The sequence below is a fragment of the Myiozetetes cayanensis genome, unplaced genomic scaffold (genome assembly GCF_022539395.1).
Source record: "Myiozetetes cayanensis isolate MyiCay16 unplaced genomic scaffold, myiCay2020 scf21, whole genome shotgun sequence".
In the NCBI taxonomy this organism is placed as follows: Eukaryota; Metazoa; Chordata; class Aves; order Passeriformes; family Tyrannidae; genus Myiozetetes; species Myiozetetes cayanensis.
In genome coordinates, this window is record NW_026087423.1 from 10,973,688 (window position 1) to 10,988,623 (window position 14,936).

At 40.5% G+C, this 14,936-nt stretch overlaps 1 long non-coding RNA gene across 1 annotated transcript; it reads right to left on the minus strand.

Moving 5' to 3' along the window:
* Positions 1–7,841: 7,841 nt before the first annotated feature.
* Positions 7,842–14,936, minus strand: LOC126641719 (uncharacterized). Its single transcript, XR_007629289.1, has 3 exons — positions 14,792–14,936; positions 12,170–12,311; positions 7,842–8,766 (listed from the first exon to the last, which is right to left on the minus strand). It is a non-coding gene; the product is annotated as an uncharacterized LOC126641719 (long non-coding RNA).

Below are 14,936 nucleotides of genomic sequence, written 5' to 3' on the forward strand. Positions count from 1 at the left end.
TGTAACACTGGAAGAGCAGGAGCTGCTGAGCACTGCTTATGGACCAGCTGTGTTCCTTGCTCATTGGGGTTGCCTTGATAAACTCAAATCATACTTACCTGTGGTAAAAGCATGATACTTCCAAGAATTAACATGCCTCCATTCCTGTTTTGTTGTTATCTTGATATGTTGGTTTAAACAATACCTTGCTCCGACCCTGGCAGTATTTTAAATTTTTAATTAATCTGATTCATTTCCTCGAATGGTAGCTGAAATGATCTGCAACAGTTGTTCAAAATGCCACAATTTAAAGAATTAATGTAATATTTAGGACAGTTGTTGTGGAATGTTGTTCCCTAATTCTTACCTGTTAATTTTTTCTTACCTGTTGATTTTTATGAAGGATATAGCTGTCAAAATGGGTGGGTGGGGGGTGTTTCTGCCACACGGGAAGTATTCCATTTTTTTTCCTAATGGGTAAATATCGAATGCCTCTTTTATTTGGATTTATCTGAACAATATATCTGTCTGCAGTTCCCCCCTCCCTTCCTGCCCCGAAACGAATGGCTGAAATGAGATGAATGCTGTTGAAATGAGAGAGAGAGAGTATGTTTCTACGTCTTCAAAACAGGGACTAAAAATACCTGCTTGACCTGTGGGTTTTAAGGCAGCTCGCAGTCATGGTTAACACGAGCCCCCCTGGTGAGATCAAAGCCTGGCCCCATCCTGCTTGGAGCACCACTGTCAGTACCTTGTTGTTAGGCAAAAAGTAAGAGAGTGTTCCCCTCTGCCGTGGAAAAGCAATGTTTATTTGATCTTGGCCCTCTTCTGAATAATTTTGCTAAATCTAATTGCTCTTGATGTTTTTACCCGGTACATCACGGGCTTTTTCAGAAGGAGCTCTTTATGCGATGGGTGAAGCTTCAGAATACAGTAAGGACCACTTCAAATATCTCTCATCAAGGCAAAGAACTCTGGATAGATTACTGCAGATCAATCTGTATAAACCCTGCATAAACACTGAAGCTCTTTTAAGTTAAAATGTACTTTACAGACCCCTTACGTAATGAAAGGCGAAATGCTCTGCAACTATTAAGAGAGTCATCATGTGAAAAAGAGGTAGAGAGGGCTGTTTAATTCACTGGTTCCTGCCAGTTTATGATGAAACAAAACATATTATTAAATCCTTTCCCTTGTGTTTATTACCGTGCATTAAGATTTTATGTTACCACAACGTGAACTTCCCGCGTGTCAAATGCCAGCCCTGGCTCTGACAGGAGCGATGCCGTTCCTGCCTCGTGTTGCTTGAGTGACATCAAGAAACTTGACTCTTACTGGCAGTCACTGTGAAGGGCTTTGCGGTGGACTGCGACATTTGGTTGCTGCTCACACTTCCACAAACGACTTGGTAACTTTGCCGCACATCTGTGAGGAGTTTCGTGGTGACCCCACGAGTGAGAGCGACAGCTGGCTGTTGTTTCTCACGTAGAGGTCTCCTCTGAAAACAGAAAACGCTTGTGAACTTCCCTGATGGGTATCAAACTGCATGGCCACACCTCAGGTGACAAGCAAGGGTGGTGTGCGGTGCCTCCCTCAGCTGTGAGACCGGAGCCTTTGGGAAATGTGGGGCCTCTTGCAAAGTTCATTGCTGGTTTGATGGGTGACATAATCTCTATTTTATGTCATACAGTTATTTAGAAGCTCTCCTTTGTAGCACTTAAGGCACCAGGCTGGTATCAAATATCAATCATAGTCTGAGTGCAGGAGGGTGTTTTGGGCAGATCCAGACCACGGAGTGGTGGGTGACAGATTATCTCCCTTGGGCAGTAGGACACCAGCTGCTCCAGCACCGTTTGTTTCCTCCTTTCCATGACTTTTGCTGCATCCACAAGAGCTGCTAAGTTAGATGGATGTAGAGGAGTTGTTGTTTGGGGAGGAGAGGGATCAGGAGGCAATCTCTGCAGCACCAGTAGCAGTTGTCAGGCCCATCTTTCAGCAGCTGCAGGAGTAAAACCACCACTAAGAGCTTTTGGTTCCACCTCACACACCCTCCCTCCTTGAGACAGAAGTGGACTCATCCCCTTCCTTTATTTTTGTTTCCCTGTAAGGTATTAGACGGAAGAAAGAGCGGGGGCTGCTTTGAGGTCCCCTTCAGTTATCTCACCATTCACCTCTGCCAAGCCATTTCAAACACATTTGGCCCTTGAGCCTTCTGGCTTAACTTCTCCAAAATTCCACTTCCCACTGCCAGCTTTAATTTTCTCCCCACTTTCTCTCATTTTACTTCACAGAGCTGCCTCCCATGGCCCCTTCCTCCAGCCCTCACCTGGCTTCTGTGCAGTCCAAGAAGAGTTTTTCCACTGGTTCTGGGGACTGGACCAGCTTCTTACATGCTTGTTAGTATGTTTGTTTGTTTTTGTCTCCAAAGGCTAATTTTAGCTTGGAAGATTTGGGTTCCTCCACTCCTTCCATAATCATTGGTGGAAAATATTCTGCTCTCAGCTGTGAGTCAGAGCAGGAGCTTCCTAGGCTGAAGTTCATTCTCCCTCTCCACTGCTCAGTGCACAAGCTCTGGACTTCCCCTCTCTACAGGACTGAATTTTGTCCCTAGGCAATGAAGTCATCCCTCCTGGTATACTCTTGTGACTTTCCTTTCTGATTTGTTGGGAGTTGTATAAAGACAGAGCTCTTCTAGTCATCATCCTTGGCATTTATTTCAACATTAGATAGAATTTGTGACTAAAATCATGACTCTGACACATTAAACCAAAGTTCAGTGTGGGGAAAAAAAGTGCTTTATCTTATAAGTGTTACGATGAGTTCCTTTATTTCTTGTTTTTTTTCAAAGCTCCTCCCCAAAAAAACTTTTTAGTTTAAAGACTTTAAATTCAAAACATTTATTAATAATGTAAAGGGCTGCCTGTCACTCAAAAGCTATAAAGAAACTCTGAAATCAAAGTGAAATAGTTTCTTCATCAAAGCAAAAAAAAACCAAAAACAACCCCAGCTATGACTTTGGTGGTGCTCTGCTGGGTTTGTAAGCCCACTTAATAAATCCATATCAGAGTCAGTCCTCAACACACAAATTTGCAGGCTGTCCCAGCTGGTCACTACTAACCTGTTAGTAAGTTTTAAAATTCCTGGATTCTAGTTCTAGTTGCATTATTGATTTGTGCGTGATTTCCAAGGAATCAGTTGTGTACAGTTGTTTTAAAAGCCCTCAGGTTCTGACGCTTTAAAATACGAGTTATCTGGGGAGAAACATCTTCACTCACTGAAAACCTGCAGGGTCCTTAAAGGCTGAACGTTTTGCCGGTTTTGGAACTGGATGCTTTTGAAAAACATCCCGTTTGATCCATAGGTGGCCAAAAAAAAAAAAAAAAAGGCAGTAAAATGTATCTAACTCGGTATTTATTGAGTTGTTTGAGGGTCTTGGAGCAAGGTGAGCACTGAAGGGCAGTGCATCAGTCAGCCTCGTTAGCACACGTGCTGATGAAACGCCTTCCCCCGGGAGTCATTAGGGGAGTTACTGCGAGGGCTTGTGAGGATCAAATTGCAAGAACACAACGTTGAGGCAACCCAAAAAAAAAAAAAAAAAGAAAAAGAAGAAAAATAAAATAAATAAATAAAAAAAAAAGGTGGCTGACAAAATGTTTTCCCTCGGTGGAAACGAGCATCAAATTACATTTCACTGCTATTTGTTTGCTTTGGAAAGGGGGGGGCTAGGGATTTTCACCTTGTCCTTAGGGCAGCAATTTGCTCACCTTACACTTTCTAGTACTGAAAACATTTGTTCAGGGTACTGTGTTTCCATTTGATTTGTTCTGTTGTTTATATAGAGGTTGCTTTTGTCAAGTCCAATACAATTATTGACACGATTTTTTCTCTATATCAAACAGGCTGGGACATACGGTGGAAAATTGGTTTTCTTAGTTCCTTTAGGTCCCTAAAGCCCTATCCAAAGTCAGGTAATCAGAAGACATACCAGCAGCAGGGAATTGATGTCTCATGTGATGGCAGAAGCTCCAACACAGTCTGTGGAGGTGGATCTGTGTGTATCTCACTGAGCTGAGGGCTGGGGCACTGCTCAAAGCTCTTCTGCTGCTGCTTTGGATATTGATGCTGATTCCTTCTTGTCTTCTAAGAGCCTGGAAACTTCACTAAACGTAGAAGAATGCAAAGATATCCTTAAATAATAACGTTGATATGTATTTGAAGACCAATTTCCAAATAATTCAATGCAATGTTGGACAGTGTATTGAAAATATGTTTCCTTTTCAGAGGGATTATTGGATTGCAAGGTTCATTTTTTTTTCCTTGCAGTTAGTTCTGCAGTGACATCTTCCTTGCTGTCATCAGTACGAGCTGTGTCCTTGCTCCCTTCCAAATGCCACAAAATGCACTGGGTGGAATCTGCAGCTTTAAATTTGTACCCTTCTGCCCTGGGTTTCAAATATTTCTTGACCAAGTAGAAATGCTTGGTCTTTGATGATGTTGTGGGAGTTTCAGAAGATCACTTTAAATAGGTTTGTTCTCAGGAACTTCTCGGGAAGGTTTTTGGGATAAACCAAAATGGCAAAGAAAGAAAGAAAGAAAGAAAGAAAGAAACCCCAAAGCTGCCAACACACAGCATTTTACAATACTGCATATAGAGTCAGAATCTGAGATTTAGATTCTCCTAATTTTTTTTTCCAGAATATCCTTATTATAAAAGAGTTTAGGGAGTCTGCTGCATAAACTGGGTAGTGGAGAGGAATCTCGTGGCATCATTTCAGTCACACAGACACTTCAATCTGAAGTCATGAAAATATAGAACCAAGATTTTTATGCTTATAACCATATGCAAGGAAGTACTGACAATTTTGAAGTTTTTTTTTGATTATTTATTTGTGTTTGCACATTATGCCAGAAATATCACTGGGGAGTTTATTCTGCAATAACTAAATTAAAATGCCATGACAATTTTCACGAAGTTCTGTTGCAGATTGTGACATAAAATCTCTGTAAGAACTGCTGAAATATGCCATTCTTTCAGTCCAGCAACAGTTAAACTCCGAGCTGGCACTTTGCAAAGACTTTTTTTTTTTAATTTGGTACTCTCTTTGTGACCTGGATCACTGAAACATTATCTGCAAGAACAGTGGAAATCATCAAAATGAATTTCCAGCACCAGGCTTCCTGTTTACATTGTTCAGGGGTAGTTAGGGATTGTTAACATGGACTTGCTGTTCATGGTTAATGATACAATTGAGCCATCTCTGTGCAGTTCTCAGCCATTTAAAACTGTCGTAAAATAACCCAAATAATAGGATGATCAAAGCCATACAGCCGACTCTGCATGGTACTGTGACTGCAGCATTTGCAACCATTACTGTGGAGTACTATAAATATATTCAGAATAGTACAAAAGAGATATTCAGGTTACAAAAACTATAGTTCAGACCAGGATAGAACCATAAAATAAATATTCAGCTACGCTTGAGGCCCTTGAATGTTCCCATAAACATCTTTGGATGCCTACTATGATATGCGTAATTCTCAGTAAACAGGTACCCAGCATTTTTTTGGAGAATCAGGATTCATTAAAGCATCACAAATCAAGCATACAAAAAGGGAGATACAAAGAATGATTAGAAGCCTTTGTTGGGGTTTTTTTTTGTGGTTTTGTTTGTTGGGTTTTTCTTTCTCCTTCCAGTTGGATACTTAAAACAGGTGATGTCTGATTTCTTTGTGAGAGCTGTGATACATAGGCTTTGCTGGGTCTGGGTGATTTCACAAAGTGTTTTATTTTCCATGAAAAGCTTTCAGTTGCCATTGCACCGAGCGTTGCATAAGTCAGTGATAAATCAAACTAATATATTTTAAAAACTAAGCGTTAGAAGGTTTTATAGTTTTAAAGAAATCACAACAAAGCACGGGTGCTGACTTTTTATCACCTCTCCTTTGAGACCCAGTTTATTTCATCACTGATGTGAAGCATGTAGTACAAAACAAGATGACCTGTTTTCATCCTTGGTATAATTCCACTGAAGTAAAAAGCCTTATACCAGGAATGAATTTGTCCCCATGTAAAAAAGGTCTTCGCTCCTCCCGAGAGGAGACTGAAACTGGGTTCTGTCTGTTTTCATCAACTCTCTTTATCTCACATCAAGGGTAGCTGATTGAACACAAGGAATTCCTAATATGAGTCACTTGTCATTCAAGCTCTTCTGGTTGAGGGTACAGCGTTTCCAGCTTTGTTTGGCGAAGTGAAAATTACCTTGTTTAGCAAGCCCAGCAACTGAGGGTGAAGTTGGCAACTGACCCACATGGGCTCGGTTTCTGGATGTGACAAATAATCCTGAAGTGCTTTTGAGATGTGAATGTAAATAAATCTTAATTACGGTGTTTTCTTCTAAATATATCTGATGTATGGGGATGAATCTTCCATGTTTCATTCAGGAAGCACTCCAAACTTGACTGCAATTGCATACCAGGAATAAAAATGAGAGCACGGCTTTTAGATTTTAGTGATTTAACTGGAGGGATTTTTGATTGGCATGTACTCCAGAAGACTTTTCAATGCACAGATCCCTCACCAAATAAATTATAGTTATTTTCTAGACACTAAAGAGATGGGTACTAAAATGCTTCCTCACTGGCTCCCATTTATAGTTATTTTACACTACAGGAGAGTTTGCTTCTCAAGACAGGTGGAGTTCTTGTAGCTGTCTCTGGATCTTATCACAAAGAATGTAACTTACAGATAGACTTTTAGTTCCATTTCTAGCTGTCAGTAGTGGAAATATTCAGCAGAGGCAGAGAGTGGCCACTTTTATTTTATTTTTTTTTTTTTTAAATGATAATACAAGAGAAGCAATAGCTGGAAAATATCTAACATGGTTAAAGTCATTTTCGTGTCACTTTTCCGTCATTTTCATTTCTTGGTGTAGTGAGGACACTTCCAAAAGCCTCTGAGAAAAGCTGCCACTGCTCCTCGCTAGAATCAGTGTGAGAGTCTGAAAGGGACATTGCTTAAAGTTAATGGGTAAGAAAAACTATCAAAATGTTCAGTACTGTAATTTATTTCAAGCCAAGTTCAGGAATTTGGGGGGAAGGGGGAAATAAGTTATCTGAATCAGCCTGGGGTGCTAAAACCTGAAAGTTTGTAATAGATCTGAATAATTTTTATGGTTTTTTCCCTGAGAACAACATTTGAAAGAGCAGATGTGAGGGTCGTTATCTTAATGACACTGCCGAAGTCTGGGCAGTCACAAAAGCTTTCTCACATAGTCAAACTGTCTTGGGAGAATCTAATTTGCTGTTGAGGTATAATACCAAACAAATGCTTTTCATTAAGGAGCTGCATGAAACAGTATCAGTCTAACAAGAGGACTGGGCCTTTGAAATGTAAACAAAGTGGCTCCTCAAGGTAACATCCATTGCCTTTAATTGAATCTGCCTTGAAAACAGCAGTTTCCTTGGCAGACGAAAACAAACTTTTACTGGCACGCTGCTTCACCCCTCCAGCTCTTACCTTACCAAATTTGGTATCAGGGGAGTTGGTAAGAAAATGAATACTTTTTTTTTTTTTTTTTTTCTCCAAGTGCTGTAAAGCCTCGTGCTGCTATCACAACGCTGGAGTTCAGCTGAAAGGAGACAAGGTGCTAATGCGAGGGGCTGAACCGCTGCAGTCTTGAGTTACAACATCCACTGTGGGCCTCTGCGTGTCACCTGCTCGGTGAGAGGGGAGCACATCTTGGACCCTGCACAGCATGCACCGGGAACCAAGTCCAAACTCCTGGCATGTTTGCTTTGGAAAATTATGATTTTATGGCCCGTTCATGTACCGCCAGTGCAGCCCCGAGGTTATTCCACTAAGAAAGACATTGCCAGGACTACTGTGATTTTTTCTGCTCTGTGACGGTCTGAGGCTTGATTATCAACAGGTGTTTAACCCCTGATACAGAAACCTTGAGGATTTTTCTGTACAATCACAGTTACACAGACGTAAAAATAACCCAGCCCAAGTACCTGTACAAAATTATTTTACAAGATTCTGTCAGTACCTTATGACACAGAAACACAGATGCTAAAAGAAAGGAGGAATGCAATATCATTCTGAACTCATGGTTTCCCACATTGTTGTGCACATTTTGTGGGCAGTGTGTTTCCTTGGCCCTGTGATGTGCAGAAACCAAGGCAGCTTCCAAAAACACGTAAATTGTCTCACTGACTGCACTAAGTTGTGCCCCAGCAAAACTGTTACCTTCGTGTCTGTGACCACCACTGTCCATGATTTCGGGACTGCTTCTGATAGGTCACACATACCTGGGTCTCCTGGGAAATATTCTTTTTGGGTGCTTTTGGTACTGTGCTGTTCATGGAAAACCACAGCTAAACCCGCTGTTATGGGGTAATATGAGAGTAACCATTTCTGCAAACTGGAATGTCATGGATGAGCTGTAAAAGCAGACAGAAATAAGAACAAACACTCAAGCTCAACCAACTGAACGAGTGAATGGGCTGCCATTCAGGTAGAACAAAGCATATGTTGACTTCAAATAACATAAATACTAAAGGATGTTATTCAGTGAGTGTGTTTATATTTTTATTTTTGTATATATGCAGCTAACTGTGCAAAGGTAACACTGTTGCTCTTTGCAGAGATAACATTAGTTCCATATTTCTTACCATCAACCCTATGTCACAGTTGACTTCTAGATATTCTCTCTCTTCCTTTGGGTATTTTGAGGTACAGTGGAATCATGAAATGAAAATGCATCTGCTGCAATGAGATTAAAGAACCTGGAAATTTACAGGAAAAGAAAAAGCATTTTTTTTTTGGATGTAGGGACATGGTCAATGATTTTTGAAGTCCTGTCTATGTTGACTTTGTTATACGGATGGAAAGAGGATTTTATTCAATTAAAGTCAATTAAAGAGCAGTTAATTACTCCACTTCTCTGGACTCCACACAACAGTGTTGGTTGGGAGTCTCCGCTCCTTTTCTTCCCGGGCTCTCCTGGCTTCTCATTTTTGCCTTTTTTTAAACTTTGATTTTCTATTGCACTTTCCCAGCATCATAACACAAGTTTCAGTGGAAATATAAACATCTGGCTTGGCAGACATGTTCCTTCACTAATGCAGTCATCAAAGAAACACAGTTTCGCAGAAGGAATTAGAAACAACTGGAGGTAAAAGATCCCATAATGTTTGCATTAATTTCTCTTAGAAAAGAAAGTCTGCTAAATTTACAAGTCATGAAATGCAAAGCTTTACACACTAGGAAAGCAGCTATAGTGTATAAAGGACATTATATAAGAGATTCAACATCTCATAGCAAAGTTTCATTTATGGTTAGGATGGATTGGAGAGGCTGTTTTCCTAGACATTGCGAAGAAATGTTCAGCTAAGTGGAAGTGGCCCAGTATTAGTAAATGCTTTCACTACATATCCTAGTAAATGTGTTTGTCAGTCCTGCTGCTTTGATGAGCAGCAACACCCTAAAAAACTCCCTTTTTTTTTTTTTCCTCTTTGTTCTGAACACTGTTATTTTCTGTGGGGTTTTTTGTGGAGTAAAAGCTTGTTTACCTTTCAGAGAATAATTGCTAAAGTCAGTTAAGATCCTGCAAAGTGCATTAAATAAGATTTAAACCTGCAGTGAGGATATGTCAGGAATATAATTTCTAAGTTTAGTCTCAGTGACTGGAGCTTCTTCTGTGGGGCTTTTTATTCAGTGTGCAGTAAATGCAGCTCTAAACCTTGGTGAAGACTGTGTTTTGACTCATTTTAGTTTTATGGGTGTCAGTTAAGAATACCATGTGTCTTGGTGTCAGAAGCTGCTTCTTTGTACTTTGTGGTTAGCAGCTTGTCAAACCAGGGGTGGTTTTCTCTGTTTGAGCTGTGTCTAATGTTTATTGGAGATTTTACACCTGGACCATGAAAGCTCCCTGACAAACTGGGGGCTGATTTCAAGGGCAGCATCCTCAGAATTTCTGTTTGATTCTTAGGCTCCTGTGTAAGCCACAGAAGGGCACATGCCAAACCTGACAACGGATTCAAAATGCAAATTATCTAGAACTAAACCCAAATCCCCACACATGTAATGGGAAGGGATTTCCCCAGCGTTTTCTTTCTGCTCACTGACATGGTTTACATCGTATTATGTGTGTGAATGTGCTTTCCCTTTCCTTTAAGCATGCAAAGTCTTGGTACCAGTTTGCTGCTCTTTGGTAGCCTCATACTAACACCAAGAGCTATCCTGAAGAGAATGGGAAAACGCTTTAGGGGGTGTGATTCACAGTTAAAACTTTAACTCTGAAGAAAAATGCTTGCTGTGCGTGTCTCGAATTTGTACTCAAAGGGACTTCCTTGGCCCGTTGCCTGTGTTCTGATGGGCATCTTTGGTTGGGAGTTTAAACAGTGAAAGTTTAGGTCCTTAGAGGAAAGAAGGAGATAAAATTGCTGAACATTCACAGCACTATGGGAAGTATCAGCCAGGCATCTCTGCCCAGCTGGGAGAGCAAAAGCAGATCCATCCTGGGTTCTGTGCTGAGAGCTGCGGTGTCTTGGAGGGCAAACCGAACAGCTGCAGGTCCACATCTTTTCTTCATGAGTAGCTTGGATTAGCTCTGCTGAAGAAGTATTTGCATCATTTGTGTTTCCCTCTCGTGCTTGCCCTGCCTGTTGATGGCCTGTTTGCTGAGCAGGAAGGCAGCACAGCACGGCTTCCACTGCGGGTGTGTGTGCTCAGCAATGCGCAGGCCAGGGTCAGGTACTGGCACTGCCAGTAGGATAATCCTGAAGGATAATCCCACAGGAAAGGCTCATGACGTAGCAACCCCAGTGCACTTTCAAAGGGTGGGTAAATTTGGGTGTAGCATTCCTGGAAGTGCTCTGTGGAACTCCAGTGATGAACCCAGAATACCTCCATGGTACACCCTGCGTACACAGTGGGGGAAGGGGGAGATGATCAAAGGAGATGATGATCAAGGATCTTATTTCCCTGCCTTATCTGGTTCTTGTTGCTACATAAATAATGCAAATATAAGTGCAGTCACAAGGATCCCAGTCTTCCCTCAGCTATGAATATATTCAAATAGATTTAGTCAACTATAACAAAGATACAAAGACGACAGAAGTCTTTATTTATTGCAGCAGAGCTTCTACAACAATTAAACAACCCCAATAAACCTAAATTCTTCTTTGAAAGGTTTATTGTACGAATACTAAGCTTGTACCATTGTGGGACCTGAATTAAAACCATCCGTGGGGCAGGAGCATTGCAGGATGGAAATGGGAAGGTGGGCAGCTTGAAAAGAAAGAACAAAGTCAGAGTTGCAGTGGCTTTAATTTGTTAAAGATCTTGTTAGGACCATAAAACTTTACCAGGTACTGTAGTCGCTTAGTTTAAGGAGGGAGGTCTGGTCTGGCCACTCATACCAAGCTGTTGTTTCAATTCCCAGCCCTGAGCTTTATAGGCTGTCAGGTATGGAGCTAGTCCTGAACCATGAGTTTATTGAATATTTTGAGAGTTTGAGGTTGTCTTTCCTCTCCTTCCTGCCTTGGATTATTAGTAACTACTTGAACCTGAAACAGTTCCATCAAATCTGTAGCAGCATTTTGTATATTCTGTCTTGGAAGAGAGAAAAGGGTTTGTTTTCTTTCTCTACAATGCAATAACTCAAAAGAACAAAGCAGTCAGGAAGCACAGCATTTCTTCCTTCTTCTAAGCACCATCTCCTTCTAATAACACGCTTAATATCTCTAGCATTCATCAAAGGATTATTTAAAAGAAACAGAGCCTGTAGGTGTGATACTAATTACATATGTGAAGATGGATGTTATGCCAGGGCTAAGTGTCTGGCTTACTGGTGATGAATGTGAGAGGGTAACACAAAGCCAAGGCCACACCAGGAAAACTTCTCTTTTGCCTCTCAGCTTGCTCTTTGGCAGCTCCACTCCCAGAGTTCACAAACAGACATTTGTCATATTCTGAAAGGGACACAGATATGGGGGCTGGATTACAGGCAGGGCAAGGAAATGAAGAGACCATCATTTCAGCACAGTTTGGATAAAGCCCAGAAGCACAATTCACTGCAGAACACTGAGCCAAAGGTGATCCTCCAAATTCATAAAAATATAGACATTTGCACAAGGACTGATGCAGAAAAACAGGCTGACAGGGGCTACCTCCCTAGCAATTTACCTTTTTTGGGATAAATTTCCCCATTAAATGTCTTGAAGGCAGGTCTGTGTTTTGGGTTGCATGAACAAGGAGACCTGCAGCGAGGATGCAAAATACAGCAAGTGCATTTAGCCAGGGAGATCTTGCAAAATGCTTCTCACTCCTGAGGAAAAAAAACAAAACAAAATAAAACAAAACTTTTTGAGTTTTCCAGGAACTCTTAAAAGTTTTTTAAATCAGTTCACAGCAAATTAGAAAATAGAAAGAAACATCTCAGAAAATTGATTAAAAGTATTAGTAACTTCAGAGAAGTTTGTATCTGGCTTGGAGAGCACTGAATGGATGAGTTTTCCTAAATTCATGCCTTCTGCAACTAAAATGGCTTCAGAGAAGCTACAGAAAAAGTGAGTTTGAGCCATTGTTTAGCACATCTTGCACTGGCATCTTAAATTACCACTCTGGCTCCCTTATCACCTGTGTGTAAAGAATCTGACAGCCTATTCTAAAGTATTATTAATAGGATTTTTAAATTACACTGGTGCTTGAATGAACTAAATGCTTCCACATGACAAATTGATATGAATGCTTTTAATAAACAGAAAACGAGAAGTAGGTTCATCTGTCCCTGGGGGCTCAGCTGGCTCCATTCATTCTTCTTATTAAATCTTGTCTGTATGGCACTGTTGTTTGCACTGATTGATTGCTTGCCTTAGCCCATAAACTTGGGTTTCTCCTGTGCTCCCATCTCATATGGCAATGAGATCCCAGGCTCAAGGAAGTATCTCCACAATTAAGGAAGATTAATAGATGCTCCATGGACCAAAACTTTCCTTGGCTGCAGTAAACTCAAGGGAGACTGGACAGCAACAGATGAGTCAGAACTAGCTCAGACTATATTTTGTCAGTATAAAACACTTCTAGCTAACTCATTTGGCAAGAGATTAGAAGCTAAACAAAATTAAGTCCACACTTTTTTCTTTCCCTCTTAAAAAAAAAAGAGAAAACCACCCCAAACACTGCAATATAATAGTAATAAAATCAAACTGAACTATAGAAACAAGAGCAAACACTCCTCTCCTCTTTCTCCTGTCACAGATAACCCCACTACATAATAGCAGGCTTTTTTGGGGAATAAATGCTATAAAGTTTCTGGACTGTATCAGCAAGTATTCATGGTAAGAGTGAGGAAGGGATGTGTCTATCCTCTGCTTTACCTCTGACAGAGCATTTTTATAAACACTTGTTCCAAAATGGGAAGAAAGATTCTGCAGGAATACCTGGGATGAGTAGAAATGGGGAGACTGTGGTAAGTATTATTTCACTCTTTCCACATGGCAAAGCAAAATTGAAAGCGAGTTACCAATCTGATGATAAAACTGTATTTACTCCAATAACATAAACTATCTTCTAATTGAATTTCAAGCTGAATTTTTAATAAAGCTAAAGCCAAGGACAGTGAAAACATTAAAAGCAAACTCAACTCTAGAGTGTGTAACCAAACAAGATTAAGAGTTGCTGGAGCAACTACCCACTTATGTCATGGACTTTGAATCACTGCTGATTTTTTAATATATTCTAGTTTAGAGACAGAATGTAAGAGAAACTCCATTTCTTGTGGTGAAATTCTCCACTGTGCTTCACTTTGGCACTACTTAAAAAGCAGAAGATACACTGTAATGACCTCAGATTGTCTAAATATTGATCAGATTTATGCCCTGTGACTGATGGTGAATAGAGTGCAACTGAGGAATCTCTTTAGATTCTTTAAATATTATCCCTAGCTTAAAGACACCACTCTTCCTACAGTTCATCAAAGATAAGCATCCATCCTAAACCAAGTATCATAGAGAGAAAATCTACTTTCTGTATAGCACAACTCATCTGCAGCCTGCAAAGGTAGCTGAATGCTCTGCTTTTTTGGGTCTGTCACTCGCCCTCAAGGTGTGGTCTCACTGTAGGCTCCAAAGTTGCATTTGAACATGACCTCCCCAGCTACAGAAACCTGACTCCCTGTAAGTCAGCAGGAGGTTTGATGTTCATTTCCATGACAGTAGATTGGGCCTTTTTTTTTTTTGTCTGAAAGGCATCCCAGTTTCTCAGAAGGTTCCTACTCCTGGAGCCTTGCAGTCCTTAGCTAAACACTTCCCTTGGGTCTGCTGCTTTATTGTCCTTGGAAAAAGAAAACACCAAATGTTATGAAATCAGAAATTTAGTATTTTGCACTCGTAACACACTCGTTACATATGAGGACACTTAACGAAGCAAGAGGCAAAAAAGTGGCTGTCAGGCAGACTGAAAATAAGTAGCTTGAAATCCTAATCATTAGGAGGGTGTACTTTGATATTTGAGTGGTAGTTTGCCAACCAGTGCAGTGGAATGGTATGATGGAAAAGATGACAACATCAAGATTGTTGTGACAGTGCCTGATTGTTATTTGTGTGTAATTTAAGGAGTAACCTAATCTTCTGTGCTAACACACATCAAAGAAACAAGAAATCAGTGTTGCTGAAGAGAGGGCAGTTTTATAATTTCCAGACTGTCCTTCTCCTAGTACAGTTCTCATATGAGCTATCATTAATTTTGTGTATAAAGTACATGTTCAAATGTACATTTGCCTTCTCTCCAAGACTTTTCTCCACTAACCTTCTTTCTATCCATTAGTTTCAGGTCCTTTATCTGTGTATCACCTATAGCTGAAGGATGCCATGTGACACGATTTCATTAAACCTATGTAAAGAAATGTACTTCAGTTAATACATGGTAAGATAAAGGAGACTGTACTTTAAGA